The sequence below is a fragment of the Balaenoptera borealis genome, assembly GCF_965194805.1.
Source record: "Balaenoptera borealis genome assembly, chromosome: 1".
In the NCBI taxonomy this organism is placed as follows: domain Eukaryota; kingdom Metazoa; phylum Chordata; class Mammalia; order Artiodactyla; family Balaenopteridae; genus Balaenoptera; species Balaenoptera borealis.
The window spans coordinates 79546185-79564195 of NC_138860.1; the positions used below are offsets into that span (position 1 = coordinate 79546185).

The 18011-nt window shown below is 38.2% G+C and overlaps 1 pseudogene across 1 annotated transcript; it reads left to right on the plus strand.

The window, feature by feature from the left end:
- Positions 1–5352: 5352 nt before the first annotated feature.
- On the plus strand, positions 5353–16833 carry LOC309618810 (deoxycytidylate deaminase pseudogene; annotated as a pseudogene). Its single transcript has 2 exons — positions 5353–5356; positions 5407–16833. The product of its transcript is annotated as a deoxycytidylate deaminase pseudogene (transcript).
- The last annotated feature ends 1178 nt before the right edge of the window (positions 16834–18011 follow it).

The window sequence follows — 18011 nt, forward strand, 5'->3', positions numbered from 1 at the left end:
CAGGTTCGAGCCCTGGTCTGGGAAGATACACATGCTGCGGAGCAACTAAGCCTGTGCGCCACAACTTTTGAGCCTGCACTCTAGATCCCACAAGCCACAACTACTTAGCCTACGTGCTGCAACTACTGAAGCCTGCGAGCCTAGAGCCCGTGTTCCACAACAAGAGAAGCCACCACAGTGAGAAGCCCACATACCACAACGAAGAGTAGCCCCCACTCACCGCAAGCAGAGAAAGCTCGCACGCAGCAACGAAGACCCAATGCAGCCAAAAATAAAATAAATAAATAAATAAATAAATTTATAAAAAAGAAAAAGAGCAAACGAATTCAGTAGTACATGAAAAGAATATTACACCATGATCAAGTGGGATTTACTCCTGGAATGCAAGGATGGTTCAACATACACAAATCAATAAATGTGATACACAACATTAACAACAACATTAACAAAATAAAGATTAAAAACTGGGGACTTCCCTGGTGGCACAGTGGTTAAGAATCTGCTTGCCAATGCAGGGGACACGGGTTTGAGCCCTGGTCTGGGAAGATCCCACATGCCACAGAGCAATTAAACCTGTGTGCCACAACCACTGAGCCTGTGCTCTAGAGCCCATGCTCCACAACAAGAGAAGCCACCGCAATGAGAAGCTCACGCACAGCAATGAACAGTAGCCCCAGTTCTCTGCAACTAGAGAAAGCCCACCACGCGCAGCAATGAAGACTGAACGCAGCCAAAAATAAATAAAATTTTAAACAAAAAGATTAAAAACTGGATGATCATCTCAATAGATGCAGAGAATACATTTGACAAAATTCAACATCTTTTCATGATAAGGAAAAAACTCTCAATAAATTAGGTATAGATGGAATATACCTCGCCATAGTAAAGGCTATAATATGACAAGCCCACAGCTAATATCATACTCAATGTTGAAAAGCTAAAAGCTTTTCCTCTATGATTAGGTAAAAGACAAAGATATACACTATTGCTACTTTGATTCAGCATAGTACCAGAAGTTCTGGCCAGAGCAATTAGGCAAGAAAAAAATTAAAGGCATCTAAATTAGAAAGCAAGAAGTAAAACTGTCTCTATTTGCAGATGACATGATCTTATATATAGAAAACCCTAAAAACTCAACCAAAAAACTGTTAGAACTAATAAACAAATTTAGTAAAGTTGAAGGGTACAAAATCAATATACAAAAAACCATTGCATTTCCAAATACTAACAATGAACCTTTGGAAAAAGAAATAATGGCTGGTTTTCAAAAAGGGTCATATGTGCTTTTAAAAAATCACATATCAAAGACTGGATAAAAGTAGCATATTGTATTCTACTGAGAGCTATTGGCCTCTTCATATCTCTTTACACAGTTCAGGTAAATGTAGGGTAGCGTCTCGAAGAATGGCCAATTTAGCCTTTTTATTTGGACAGTTGCTTCTTGCCTGATCCTCCTTAGTAGTTTAATAGTGGGTGATATAATTTTGATCACTGCCAAACTTCTAATTAAAGGGGCAGCAGTACTATGTGCTTGGAAACTTATGCAGTCACCTGCTGCACATAAAAAGCATTCAGAATCTCAAGTCTCTGAAGCTAAAAGAAAGGAACCCACTCTTTGTTTAATCATAGCAATGAACAGAAACCAGTTAATTTTTTCTTGCTGTTAAATGTAACAACTGGTTCAATCAACCTGTTGGTAAATGCATTATACAACAGTACATTGTGGGCTTTATTTGTACTCAATCTCTGTATGTTTGCCAACTGCTTAATTATATATGTGCTACACTTGCAAGACAAGACTATAAAATCTTGCTGATCAATAGGGATAGGATATACTTTGAGCAATATTATTTTGTACTTTAATTTTCTTTTGGCCATGCTGCGTGTCATGCAGGGTCTTAGTTCCCTGACCAGGGATCAAACTGAGCAATATTATTTTAGTAAGGAAGAATAAATATAAAATGTGAAGAAAATGGGGCTTTTAACAACCCAGTGTTAACTATATTTTATTATGAAATTAAGTTTCATTCCTACTCTAACAGTAGTGATGATTAATATTTTAAATGTATCTCAACACTCTCTTAAACAAACCAATACAGAAGGAACAAAGCCTTGGGACTTGTTAGAATACTTATAAATTTCAGCATTTTAAAGAAACTGTTGTGTTTACAGTTGTGACATTAGAAGATTGGAGTAGTGAGGAGGATTTTTCCCTTCTATCTTATATCACCTATTACCAGTCTGCATTTTTTTTGTTGTATGTATTATTTTTATAGTATTTATATTAAAATATCCCAGTTGTGGAACTGTCCAAAAAACAAAAACAAAACAAAAACAAAAACAAAAAATCTATAAGACGTTGGTGAAAGAAATTGAAGACAAAAATAAATGGGAAGATAGTCCATATTCATAGATTGGAAGAATTAATAATGTTAAAATGTCCATGTTACCCAAAGCAATCTACAGATTCTATGAAATCCCTATCAAAATTTCATTGGAATTTGCACAGAAATACAATGAACAATCCTAAAATTTATATGGAGCCATGGAATACTTTGAGTAGTCAAAGCAATCCTGAAAAAGAAGAACAAAGCTGTAGTCATCACACTTCCTGATTTCAAACTACATTACAAAGATTTATTAATCAAAACAGTATGGTATTGGCATAAAAACCGACACATAGATCAATGGAACAAAATAGAAAGCCCAGTAATTACTCCATGCATATATGGTCAATTAATTTTTGACAAAAGCACCAAGAATATACAGTGGGAAAAGGATAGTCTCTTCAATAAATGGTCCTGGGAAAAGTGGATATCCACTTGCAAAAGAATGAAGCTGGACCTCTATTTTACACCACACCTGAAAATCAACTCAAAATGGATTAAAGACTTGGACATAAGACCTGGAACTGTAAAACTCCCAGAATAAAATATAGGGGTAAGCTCCTTGACATTGATATTGGCAATGATTTTTTTAATATGGCACCAAAAGCAAAGGCAATAAAAGCAAAAATAAACAAGTGGGACTACATCAAACTAAAAAGCTACTAAACAGCAAATGAAACCATCAACAAAATGAAAATACATCCTATGGATGGGGAGAAAATATTTGCAAACTACATATTTAATAAGGATTTAATACCCAAATATACAAAGAACTCGTACAACTCAATAGCAAAAATAATAATAATAATAATTAAAAAATAGGCAAAGAACCTGAATATACATTTTTCCAAAGAAGACATACAAATGGTCAACAGGTACATTAAAAGTTGCTCAACATGACTAATCATCAGGAAAATGCAAATCAAACCACAATGAGATAACACCTCACACCTGTTTAGATGCCTATTATCAAAAAGGCAAGAGATAACAAATGCTGGTAAGAATGTGAAGGAAAGGGAACCCTTGAACACTATTGGTGGGAATGCAAACTGGTATAGCCACTATGGAAAACGGTATGGAGGTTCCAATGGAAAAAAAATCACTATCTCAAAGAGATATCTTAACACCCATGTTTATTGCAGCATTATTCACAATAGCCAAGGTATGGAAACAACCTAAGTGTCTGTCCACAGATGAATGGACTTTTTTAAATGGGGTATATTGTGGAGAGTTTAGCTAAGTTGATCCATGGTGTTGCTGCCTCAGCATCCATTTTGTTTAGTCAAGGGGCCTGCAGTAACCTTAAACCCATGGAAGCACATGTCCTGATTTGTGGCCCACAGAGTCACAAGTAAATGTTAAGTTCCTGATATGACTTCCCCAGCAGCCCTTGTGATCAGCAGTCCTCCTGGCTTGTTTCCCAGTGCCTTCCTCTCATGTGCTCCTTAGTAAGACCCTGGTGGGGCTTACCAAAACCTCACTCTTTTGGCTCTAATTGGCCAATCCAGCCTTAGCCCGGGAATCCCAAAGCATTCTACCCAAAGACCCTAACGAAGGCATGCACCCCACATTCTGTCTTTCTGTCTTCACTCCGCCTTTATCTCTCCATATGGTTCCTCTAGGCTTGCCATGTACCTCCTCCAGGACCTATGAGTAATAAAATTCTCCATTTCAATTTCTCTCCTGGTCTATTGTTAAACTTCAGCTCACAATCCGACACCCTGTGCTCCACTTAACATAAACAATCTGTTAATGACAAAATCATAACAAAATACAAAACAATATACACTGTTCCATATAATGGAACAATAGTCAGCCTTTAAATAGAAGGAAATCCTCCCATTTGTGACAACATAGGTGAACATGGAGGGCATTATGCTAAATAAGCCAGACAAAAACAAAACAAATACTGAATGGTATCGCTTATATGTGGGATGTTAAAAAAAAAAAAAAGTCAAGTTCATGGAAACAGAGCATAAAATGATGGTTGCCAGTAGCTATGGGATGGGGGAAATGAGAAGTTGGTAAAAGGGTACAAACTTTGAGTTATAAGATAAATAAGTTCTGAGGATCTAAGGCAGAATATAGTTGATAATATTGTACTGTATAATTGAAATTTGCTAAGAGAGTAGAACTTGAGTTCTCACACAAAAAAAGGTAAATAAATATGTGAGGTAATGGATGTGTTAATTAACTCAGTTGTAGGAATCCTTTCACAATGTGTATGTACGTCAAGTCATCACATTTTACACTTTAAATATAATTTTATTTGTCAAGTAAAGCTCAATGAAGCTGAAAAAATTATTCTGGCCTGTATAAAATTCTACATCTAAAAATTGGGGTGTACGTGGGCTTCTCAAGCATATATGAGTCAAATATATAAATGGCTATATTCTAAGCCATAAAGAAAGTCTCAACACATTTCAAAAAACAGGTAGCTATGGACCCTATTCACATTCTCTGACCATAATATCACTAATCTAAAAATTAATAACAAAAAGGTAAATGTTTAAATTTCCATATAATTGGTTTGAAATTATTCTAGGGAATTCATTAATCAAAAGAGAAATTACTTAAGACTGAATAACAATAAAAACATTACTCATCAAAATCTGTGAGATGTACAGTTTTACTGTCCAGTTTTTGAATGCAGATTCTATATAGGTCAACTAGATGAATATTTTTATTTTGCTCCTCAAATCTTTTACATCTATGCTGATTTTTCTGGCTACCGTACTTACTAATAATTGTGAGAATTGTATTGAAATCTCCCTTGGAGGTCCATCAATTTTTGAGCAAAGTGGAATTTCAAGAGAAATTTGTGGACGTTAAAATGCTTACATTGGAACAAAGAAACAGTGAAAATCAGTGAGCTAACTGGCTTATTTAAGATATTGCCAATGGCCTGGGCATGCTTTGGCTGTGGCAAAAGGAACTTGCAGGTTTGCAAATCCCGGACAGGAGGATGGGCAAGTACCAGCCATGAGAACCCAGCTTCAGTGAAGTTTCCTGCAAAAAGGGGGTGACTATTTGGAATGGCCTGCGTATTTCATGGCAGTGGCCTTCTTATCATCAGCACAGAGAAGCAAAGATCCGAATTCCCAAGTCAGAGCCTGAATCCTAAAGGCAGAAAAAAGATCGTAGGGATTGGGTACAATAGCAATGACCTGCTACCTTGGAGAGTAAGCTGGGTACCAAATACCTTTACATGTGCCATAACGAGCTGAATGCCGCACAAACAAAAATTTGGCTGGTGTGAAAGTCTATAGTATGTGTTGCCTTGTTCCCATGTAAATGTGCTAAGCTTGTCATCCAGGCCAGTATAAAAGAAGTTATTCCCATGTCTGATAAATACCATGATAGTGATGAGACAACATCTGTGAGGCTCATATTTAATATGGCTGGGTTCACATCCAGAAAATTCACACCAAAGTACAGGAAGACTTTTACTGACTTTGATTCAATTAACAGCAGACGGAGCCAGAAGATTCTGTGAGCTACATCTCGTTAAATCTCCAGAAGATTGGGATTACCCTCTGCTAAGAAGCTTCTAGTGCCTTTCTTCTTGAAGTTACACATAACTTTTTAACAGTCAGTACAGCAAAAGTAGACATCTGAAGAATATAAAGCCTCATATCTTCCTGTCTCTCCTGTCACATGAAATCTACATCTGTTTAAGCTATTCATTTAGGGTTTAAAATTAAGGAGCCTGTAGACGGTCTGTCACATAGGGATTGAATGAGGGTACCACCCCCTTTTGTATCCTGGTTTGCTGGGATGCTGGTGGTTTTGCAGAAGGGCATCAGCTATCTGTCATTCGCTGCATGTCAGCAGCTGCTCTTCTCTGCTACGTGTGCTGGAAGGACAAATAAATAATTGTTGTGTTCTTAGCGAAGACGAACAGATACACTGATTTGAACATCTGGCCCAAATGAAGCATAACATGAAGCGTCCTTGGGGAAAAAAAATAGGGCCCAAATGACAGTAGCACTGAAGTATTTGCTTTAGAGGGTTTAGGGAAACACACCCACCGACCCAAAAACCTAGATAAAATGGCACATCTGTCCTGATAGATGATGATCATAGCTGAGCCAGGGATACTTCCTCTGCTCCTGTTATCCTGCTACACACAAAATAGTGGCATGCTGTCCCTTTTGGAGGCTTCCAATTTCTGGTTGCTGGTCACATGGAGCACTTACAGTGAGTTAATCTGAATAAGGAGTTATTCTTGGGGGAGACAGCCTGTCTAACCTTGTTGTCCCCAAGACAACGTTCTGCTGTGGTGGCAGCTGAGGTTGTATAAGTGGGAAGGATGGGGCATGCCCACTTCTTCCCCCATGTGGAAACATGTCGCTGATCTTCCATGTGACAACACAGCTCATTTCCAAGTCTGCTCTACAAGAGGAGAGTAAATTAATTCCTATCTAGTAAGTGAAATGTGAGAAATTTAGTCCACCTTGAGGCTCTTTATTCCAGATCTACTGGTGATGGAAGCTCCTTCACACTCCTGGTGCCACGGCTTCACTGACACAGATCTCAGTTACTAATCACTGTTGAATTGGGGGATGCTTGGCTATGTCCCTTGTCTTTAATCTCATTTAATTTTTAATAAACATGCTCAGTACCTTTGTTGAGAAAATGTTTCTTTGTCTTAAAGATTATTACCTTTTTAAAGTGCTCTTATATGTTTATGTCCATAAAAGAACAAGTATGAGGATCTTCATTGTGGAGTATCAGAGGTAACTTGGGTCCCTCAATAGGAAAACTGATACTATGTTGTAGACACACACCTTATTATGCAGCAATTAGAAACAACAAATTAGATGTACATATAGCAATAGAGAGGAATCTTAAAACAGTGTTTAGGGGAGGAAAGGTAAGAAAGAGTAAGAGATAGAAAGATAGGTAGTAGATAGATAGAGATGATAGATATATCAAACACCATTTGTGAAAACAAAATGCATGCACACAAAACAATTTTTAAGGACATATATAAACAAAAAGTTACCCATGAAACACTTTAAAATAGTTGCCTATGTATGAAAGTGGGAATGGAATTGGATAATGAGAATAAAGATAATAAATAAATAAGTTAAACAAAAAAAATGTCCTTGCCCAGACCAAAGATGCTAATATGCCATGAGCTGAGGAGTATAACTAATTCATCACTCTATAACTGAGGTCCAACAGATAAATAAATAAACCCACAATAGAAGAACAGTAAAGAACTTCCCTGGTGGCACAGTGGTTGAGAATCTGCCTGCCAATGCAGGGGACATGGGTTCCAGCCCTGGTCCAGGAAGATCCCACATGCCGCAGAGCAACTAAGCCCGTGAGCCACAACTACTGAGCCCACGTGCCACAGCTACTGAAGCCCGTGTGCCTAGAGCCTGTGCTCCACAACAAAGAGAAGCCACCGCAATGAGAAGCCTGTGCACTGCAACAAAGAGTAGCCCCCATTCGCCACAACTAGAGAAAGCCCGCGTGCAACAACAAAGACCCAGAGCAACCAAAAATAAATTAATTAATTAATTTAAATAAATAAATAAATGACAATTTTAAAAATATATTACTATGGGTTATAGCTTTGAACAACATGAACATTTTTCTTATAGAGTCTCCTTTGTGTAGCTGCATGATTAAGTCAGTGATGAATGAGAAAACATAAGTATTTTATGCAGTAATGGATTTAATACAAACAATGGGGTGTTACAAAATTGCTGAAAGGTAAAGAGAACAGTCTAGGCTGAGAATTGCAGAAATGACTCCCAGGATGTTTTAACTTGGACCAGGATTGCATTTAATCAGGTATGGTAATGTGACAGACACAGAGACAACTGCCTTTGATAGAAGAGCTTATTACTTACAATTCCCAAGAGAAAGGGGCACACCATGCCATGCAGGGCCACATGGGATAGTACCAAGAGCAGTCAGGAGAGAGAAGGAATAAGGGGAAAGCATGGGCATAAGCCTCTATCGTGATTTCCACAGGGAAGGCAAGGCAGGGCAAAGTAAACAGTGTAAGATTGGGTAATTTGAATAATTTCAGTGGGCTATGAGTTATAAGGGTGGTCTCCAGTTGTTTGGTACCTGGTCCTGGCGTGATTAAGGGTAGGGAAAATATTGGCTTGGTATGTGAGAATTAGTAATGGAGGTGGTTGGGGAATATGGGATTTGGATTGGTTGGTTTGCATATGAAAGACTTGTTCACAGGAGAGTTGTTTGCTATCTCAAGGAATTAGCTATCCCTGGGAGGAGCAGTCCCTCCCTGGCAGGTAAGGTCCTCAAGATGTCAGAGCATCATAAAATATAGAAAATAAAAAAACATGATTAACACACAGGACACTTTACAACTGAGTCACAGTGGTGCTTAGGGGAGGGTGAGTCCTTAATCTATTAAACAAAGCCAAATTCAATACAGTGTCTGTAATCCAGGGAAGCTGGAGTTGGAGAGATTCTTCTACCACTGCTAACCACGACTACCGTCTATGAACACAGAGATCTGGAGAATGGAAACTGGAATACAACCACAACTCTATTTTCCAGTGAAGAAAAATAGAGTAGGAAAAGTTCTTCATTTATTCCTGACTTCCAAAGGTCACATATGTGGAATCCTCTTCCAGACAAGATAGAAAAACAAAAACCACATTTACCTTCTGGCCTGACACAACTAAAAAAAGTGGATGATCTATATGAAACAACAATGTTCGGACATTGACCATCAGGCAGTACAGGACAGTGATGTCTGAGAGAGGGTTAATAAACAAGGTGAGTCAATTCACTGCTTAAAGAGAGATTCTAAGATGCAGCCCAGGGAAAGGGATATATGTAGAGCCTAGCAGTCTCTCTGAGTTGAGGATACAGAGTTAGAAGTTCAGAAAGACAAAGGTGGTTATATTTCACAGGGCAGAGTTGCAGAGAGGAAAAAGCTGCACAGAGAAGTCCACAGATCTGCAGTTGGCACCCCTCTAGTACTTCAGTGAAGTACTCAAGAGGGTATTACTTAAAGTAGTGGGTCAGAATTAACCCTAAAGTCTGCTCTGATCCTACCTAACAACACTTAAAATCAAGGCTCTAAAGGATCAGAAAGTTTTCCAAGTAACTTAAGTTTAACCCAAAACAAAGTTCAAACGAAGTAAACAGAAAAAGTATATCAATGAACAGATCAATAAAATTGGTAAAACTCTAGCCTGACTAGTCAGTAAAAAAAAGAGGGAAGACATAAATTAACAATAACAGAGAGGAAAGAGGTAAAATAAACACAGATCCCACATATGTTAAAAGATTAATAAGGGAATACTATAAGAGACTTTATGCCATAAATTTAACAACTTTGAAGAAAAGAATAAACTCCTTGAAAAACATGGACTACCAAAGTTCACTTAAAATGAAAGAGATCACCTGAATAAGTTTACTTCTATCAAAGAAATTGAATTTGTAGTTAAAAACCTTTCCACAAATGGCACATGAGTGCATCTAACTGGTGAAATCTAATTTACAAACTCCAGCTGCAAAGAAGTTTGAAAAATGTGGTTTTTACCTTTCCAGACTCTGCCATAAAAGAAGGTACCAAAGGAGGATTTAGCAAGCCAATCGGTAGTATCCACCATTCTGCATTTTGGATAAAGTGGTTTTTTCCTAGATTCCAGTAATTTGGAAAAGCAAAGAGAAAATAGTCTATGTACCGCCCCCACCAAATATATATATATTCTCCTCCACTCTGAAAAACTCTTGAGTGAATTGCAATTGATCATTAGATTTTGGAGCAAGGGAGCCAACACACACACACATCAGGGAAGCAGGCAATGGATCAATGGGTCCCAGGAGGCTGAGGAATGGAGCTACCCAAATAGTCCAAAGAGTTAGATACCAGGAGTGAGAAAGTTGGCAAAGGAAGGTCATGTATTAAGATTTCAGTTGTTTGGGGTAATGACCAAGAGTAAAAATTATGCAAAATTTTGGGTAAGTATGTAGAGTTATTATCAGATTTATATGCTATCTGTTGTCTTATTTTATACTAATTCATATTAATTTAAATTATTGTTATCATAGTTCATCATACTGTGTTACAAAAGATGTCATCGATTGTAAGTACACCAATATTTTAGGTAGCACTGGGAAAGGAAAAACACTGCCAAATGAACACAATATTTTTTTTTTATCATTTCACGTTTTAACTTTAATTTTTTATATCTTTTAAACTTCTCTACACATAGATATTATTCATTCTTGTGAATAAACAAAAGAAAAATTTAAGATAAATTAAGGATTCTTAAAACCTCATAAAGTTGTTGTTCCTCCAAGTCAACTTTAATAGACCTAACTCATTTTATTCAATGACTCCCCATTGTTCTATGTTTTGCCCATAACAGAGACTTCTAGTTGCCTCCCCAAATTCATTAGTAACAAAACCTAATATTTAGCTAGGCACATTATCACCAAACTAAATACTACATCTCCCAGCTTCACTTGCACATTGGTTGGTGTGCTTCTGTGACTACTTACCAAGAAGCAGCAGAAGGGTTGTTGGTGTGTCTTACTTCTGAGAATTCTCCTTAAAGGGGGAAGAAAGGAGATGTCCTTCCCTTCCTCCAGCCTGCTACCCAGAATCCATCATGATAAAACATTAGCATTTCATGTTGAAGCATGACAGTAAGTAACCAAGCAACGAGGTGGAAGAAGCCTGAGTCTCTGTTAACTTAATGGAGCTACCTTTGAGTGCCTATCTCTGGATTTCTTCTATTATGTGAGAGAGAAATAAACTTTTATTTTGTTTCAGCCCCTGTTATTTGAGCTGTTTATGCTTTAAGCAACTACATCTAATCCTAATTAATGCTTGCTTCTATTTTTTGCCACTACAAAATATATACATATACGCCTACATACATACGTAAACATACATACGCTGCAACAATCATTCTTGGACATACATCCTCACATTCTGGTGCTTTTATTTTAATAAAATATAGTCCCAAGAGTAGAATTTCTGAGTTGAGAAGTCTGTGAATTTTTCATGTGAAGAGATTTTTGCCAAATAGCTTCCCACAAGGCTGTTTTTAAAAATCATATATGTATTATTCTCCTTCATTGTTGTCAATTTGTTAGGATAGAATGGATATTTCATTTTTACTTTAATTTGCATTTCCATGACTACTAATGAGGATGATTATCTTTTCTTATGTTTATTAGCCATTTTGGATTTGTTTTATGATTTATCTGTTCAGTCTTTGCCAATTTATTGTTTGAGTATTGAACTTTTTCTCATAAATTTATGAGACTCTTCTCATTATTAATGTTAGCTAACACTATCTGTACTTTGCAATATAGATATTTCCCCCAATCCACAATTGATTTATGTCATCTATTGCCATACAAAATTTTTATTTTTTTAATATGTGTATATTTTATAGTTTCTGAATTCCTATTTTGGTTAAAAAAAATCTTCAAAACCTCACTCGTTAATACATCTGGGGCTTCCCTGGTGGCACAGTGGTTAAGAATCCACCTGCCAATGCAGGGGACACAGGTTCGAGCCCTGGTCCAGGAAAAGCCCACATGCCACGGAGCAACTAAGCCCGTGCACCACAACTACTGAGTCTGTGCTCTAGAACCCACACGCCACAACTACCGAAGCCCACATGCCACAACTACTGAAGCCCACGCACCTAGAACCCGTGCTCCGCAACAAAAGAAGCCACCACAAGAAGCCCATGCACCGCAGCGAAGAGAGATCCCTGCTCGCCGCAACTAGAGAAAGCCCACACACAGCACTGAAGACCCAACACAGCCAAAAATAAATAAATAAAATAATAAATTTATTAAAATATATAGATGGAATTTATTTATATTTATGCTATGAGATAGAGTTCCAATATTATTTTTTTCTAGATGGATAGCCAGCCCACTCATTAATTATTCTTTTGCAGTGATATAAAATAACATATCATATATTCCCATATATACTGAGATCTATTTCTTACCTCTCTATCCTACTCCTCTATTCAACTGTTTGTTGATTTTATCACCACAGTATTTTCCTGATGGTGCCTCTGAGTTTTAATATCCAGAAGGGCAAATCCCATACCCCCACCATATTTTTTTCATATTTTTAGCCATTTTAATAGTACTTAGAATCTCATTTAATTCATACATCATGGGAATTTGATATTTAATTAAGTTAAATCTTCTAAAACAAGAATAGAGTATATCTTTTCATTAACTCAGAACATGTCTTTTGTCATTCAGAGGACTCTACATATAGGGTTTTCTTCATATGGGGGTCTATACCATTCTTGTGAAATTTATTCCTAAGTATTTTATATTTTTGTCACTTTTTTGAATGAACTGTTTATTTCCGTTTCCAGTTCCTAGTACAGAGAAGTATTGCTAATAGACAGAACACCTTTGATTTTCATATATTTACCTTTTCTACATGACAAAATTCCCTTATAAATTCTAGTACTTATTTGATTTTTTTAAATAGGGCTCCTTGGGTTTTCTCAGTATATGTCTTATCATCAGTGAAAAGACGTGAGTTTATTTTTCTTTTCACATGTGTAGGGGGCATAAGGGTCCCTTTGCCTTATCTGCTGGCTTTCAGACCCAACAGAAGGATGCTTTAGCTTAGCTTTTCAAACACTGCAAAGTCAGTAGGCTATCTCAACTGTTCCATCTCTATATAACTCACCCTGTCTAGTCTTGTGCCACTGATTAAGTTATTTGTGTCAGGTTCCCCTTGATCATGATGGTGAGAAATTAACTCTACTTCCTGCCTCTCCTTTACCATCGTCAGTACTTTGAAAGTCTAAAATACATAACAGAAGATACAGTTTTGCACCTACTAAAAACTGTTCACCATAAGTCACATTCACATTTTTAAGTTGAAATTTCTCAAGGTCAGTATCCTTCTCTCACCAAAAAGATGTCAAGCTGACATTGCTGTGATGGAATTGCTATTGTTGAATTTTAGAATCTGAAGTACAGGCCATATATGCAACTTTCCACTTTCTTCCATTTCTAGTTATTCTGTTTAGAACTAACAGAAATTAATCTCAGATTAATTTTTTACCCTGCTTTTACAATGGGTCTCTTCCATCTGCCAACAACTGTATGTTGACTTATGGACTATAAGTCATTCTGTAGTTGTCTTTCCAACTGAACTCATTATAGTCCACAGTAATATCAGAGGTCAGGATTAAATTCTAAGTCCATCTCAACACTTTAATTTTCCAATATAGTCACAGCAAGTGTATCAAAGTGCATTAGCTCCAGTGCTAGGGGTTATAATTTATGCAGGATGCAGACATGGAATGCAAGACAATTCTGAGCAATCCTTTTCATTTGCAACTTGCATTGTTTTCACCTCTGCAGAAGAGATTTTTGGTAATGTTACCTGGTTCTTTTTCTGTTTTGATTGACTGCCCTTTTTTAATAGCCCTTTACTACTGCTCTACATGTATCAGTAACACCGAGTTGTTTAATTGTTCATCTCTGTGTTCTACTTCTGCCACAGCCCTCAGCCCTCCAACTCCTAAAATAGCTTTTCACAAACAAGGCCTCTAGTTGATTTTCATTTCTACCAAGCGGAACAAGGAAGTTGTAAATGTTTCCCTTAAGTTCTGAAAACAAGCCACTTAAAGACAAAAGGTACAGCACTAAATCTGGCTTGATAAAGGAAATATATTATTACAATTAAATCTACAATTGTCCCCTGTCTTTCCACCTGGAGGCAATTTTCAAATCATAGCATAGCAAGGGAAAACCCAAGAAGAGCATGGAAATCTCAGTAAGTTGAGGAGACAGAGATGGAAGTTCAGTCTCTGTGACCCATTTAAAAAGGTCAAGTGGTCTTGGGACTTCCCTGGCAGTCCAGTGGTTAAGACTCCGTGCTTCCATTTCAGGTGACACAGGGTTTGATCCCTGGCCTGAGAACTAATATCCTACATGCTGCGTGGTGTGGCCAAAAAAAAAAGAAATAAAAAGGACAAGTAGTATAACACCTGAGATGGAGTCCCAAGTTCAAGAAACTCAGTGACACACACACACACACACACGCACACACACACACACATACACGCACACGCTGGGGCACACTGAAATCAAATGTTCTAAACAAGAGAGAGAAAGAAAAAAAATTTAAAGCAACTGGGGGAAAGCATACTTTACATATGTGGGGGAAAATAAGAATAAACACAGACTTGGGTCAATAACAATGCAAAGCAGGAGGCAGTGGAACAACACCTTTATGATGCTTGAAAAATCTTCAAATCAGAATTCTATATCCTGCAAATATCTTTCCAAAATGAAAAAAAAAAAGCCTATTTCAGAAAATAAAAGCTGAGTGAATTTGTTGCCAATAGATCTGAACTATAAGAAATATGAAAGGAATTTCTTCTGGTTGAAGAAAAAAGACAATAGATGAAACCTTGGATCTGTAGAAAAGAATGAAGAGTACTAGAAATGGTAAATACATCAGTAAATATTCAAGAATATTTCTTCTTTTTTTGAAATATTTTAACGACAACTTTAAAGCAAAAACAATGAATTGTGGAGTTAAATTCATATATAAAATTCATATATAAAAGTAAACTTCCTGACAACAATACACAAAGGACAGGAGGGGGGAAATGGAAATACATTGTGCATGGTTCTCACAATATATGTAAAGTAATATAATATTATTTAAAGGTAGCCAGTGATATATTAAAAAATATATATTGTAAATCCTAGAGCAATGCCTTTAAAAAGGTTTAAAAAGAGGCATACCAGTAAGCCACTAGTGGAGAAAAAATAGAATCCTAAAAAGGAAAACGTACAGATGGGACAAATAGAAAACAAATGGCAAGAAAGTAGACTTAACCCATGTCAAAAATTGCACTAAAGTTAAATTTAATCATTACATTTAAGTGGTCAAAACACTCTAGTTAAAAGGCAGAAATTGTCATAATGGATAAAAAAGCAAAACCCAACTATTTTCTATCTACAGAAAACACACTTTAACAATAAAGACACATATAGGTTAAAAATAGAAGATGGAAGAAGATACACTAAGTAAACCTTAATAATAAGAAAGCACGAGTAGCTATTTTAATGTCAGACAAAGTAGAATTCAGGACAAGGAATATCAGAAATAAAAGAGGGGGGATTTCCCTGGTTAAGACTTCACCTTTGGGCTTCCCTGGTGGTGCAGTGGTTAAGAATCTTCTGGCCAATGCAGGGGGCACAGGTTCAAGCCCTGGTCCGGGAAGATCCCACATGCTGCGGAGCAACTAAGCCTGTGCGCCACAACTACAGAGCCTGCGCTCTAGAGCCTGCGTGCCAAGAAGTCGGCGTGCCTAGAGCCCATGCTCGGCAACAAGAGAAGCCACCGCAATGAGAAGCCCACGCACCGCAATGAAGAGTAGCCCCTGCTCACCGCAACTAGAGAAAGCCCGCGTGCAGCAACAAAGACCCACCACAGCCAAAAATAGATAAATAAAATAAATAAATTAAAAAAAAAAAAGACTTCACCTTCCAATGCAGGGGGTGTGGGTTCCCTCCTTGGTCAGGGAGCTAAGATCCCTCATGCATGCCGCAACTAAGACCCGGTGAGCCTAAATAAATAAATAAATTATATATATATATATATATATATATTTTTTTTTTTTTTTTAATCTCTAGATTACAAGGGAACTTTTTTTTTCTTTTTTTGGGGCTGTGTTGGGTCTTCGTTTCTGTGCGAGGGCTTTCTCTAGTTGCGGTGAGCGGGGGCCACTCTTCATCACGGTGCGCAGGCCTCTCACTATCGCGGCCTCTCTTGTTGCGGAGCACAGGCTCCAGATGCGCAGGCTCAGCAGTTTTGGCTCACGGGCCTAGTTGCTCCGCGGCATGTGGGATTTTCCCAGACCAGGGCTCGAACCCGTGTCCCCTGTATTAGCAGGCAGATTCCCAACCACTGCACCACCAGGGAAGCCCCTAAATAAATAAAGAAAAGATCCTGCATGCCGCAATCAAGATCCCGCATGCGGCAAAGAAGATCCCACATGCCACAACTAAAGACCTGGTGCAGGGACTTCCCTGGTGGCGCAGTGGTTAAGAATCCGCCTGCCAATGCAGGGGACATGGGTTCGATCCATGGTCCGGGAAGATCCCACACACAGCGGAGCAACTAAGCCCTTGAGCCACAAAGCCTGGGTGCCTATAGCCCGTGCTCCACAACAAGAGAAGCCACTGCAATGAGAAGCCCACGCACAGCAACGAAGAGTAGCCCCTGCTCACCACAACTAGAGAAAGCCCGTGCACAGCAATGAAGACCCAATGCAGCCAAAAATAAATAAATTTAAATGTGGCATGTTTAAGAAGAAAAAAGAGTACATAACTGGAGAGATTATATTTGCAGAACAGAAAGTAAATATTATAAAAAAAAAACTGGCACAGCCAAATAAATAAAAATTAAAAAAAAAAAAAAGGTAATGTATACACTCATGTATAAACCAGGGAGGAAAGATGAGGAACTCATTATTGGATAATCCTGATTTTCACAAGAAAACAGGAAAGATGGTTCTGCAGGGTGAAAAGCAGGGACAAACATGTGGAAACACCCCCATAGAGATGGTTCAATAAAATCAGTAAAAGAATACAAGTTTTGCGAAGACCCAGCCGGAGTAAGTAAAAGAAGTTGAAGAGAATAAAGCCTTTCCCATCACCATAGCTCAGAGAAGGAACTCAGCTGAAAATAAGGATGATAATGAACACAGAAGACAAAGAAAGATCAGAGGGACAAGAGAATCTGGGGAGTGGGCCATGGGAGTGGGAAGATTTATGTGACCTGAGAATAGAGGCCTGTCCCAGGAGGAAGATCAGAAGAGCCAGGGTTGAGCCACTGCGCAGCACAAATAGAAAACAATAAATCAACAGAAAATTTGTCTGAGCCAGTCCCAGTTTACACCTGTCCTGGCCTAACAGTTAACCATACCCCTCTCAACTACACCCTGGACAAAGGCCCCTGTGAATGAGAAGAGCAGATGCACTAAAAGTGGAGCAGGTAATGACTCCTGAGGATGGTTTTGGCAAAGAAGAACATGAAATCTAAGTTCTTGGAGGAAGAGCTAAACCACAAAGCAAAGTGGGTCAATTCCATGTCATAGACTTATGAGCAAAAGCAAATTCAAGAAATAGCTTTGGAAAGTTCAGATTTCCTATGTATGGTCAAGAGTAGGCACATGTATCCACCTGAGTCCAATCAGGAAATAGAAACCACACAGTGAGCTAAACCGAGGAAGTTTAATAGAATTATTAAACTATAATGGGAAAATAACTATAAGACATAAGAAAACTCTCCATGGAACTCTAGGGCCGAAGGAGAATATTTAAGGCAGAATAAAGTTGGAAGGGTAACCCCTCCCCAAGCCTGGAGCACAGACTTCCTTGGAGAAGGTGTCATTTAGCCCTTTGGGAAGCAGAGAAGTTTGCTGGTTTGTCCAGGGCAGAGCTGGTCTTCAGTCACTGGACAAGCTGGAAGCAACCCTTCAGACCTCAGGTGGGGGCTTGCAAAGAGAGTGAGACTCAGCGGAAACCTCTGGGCAGCAGGTGGACTTAGCAGAGGCCATATGACCATCTGAAGAGAGGATGGGGCACTGGGAGGGG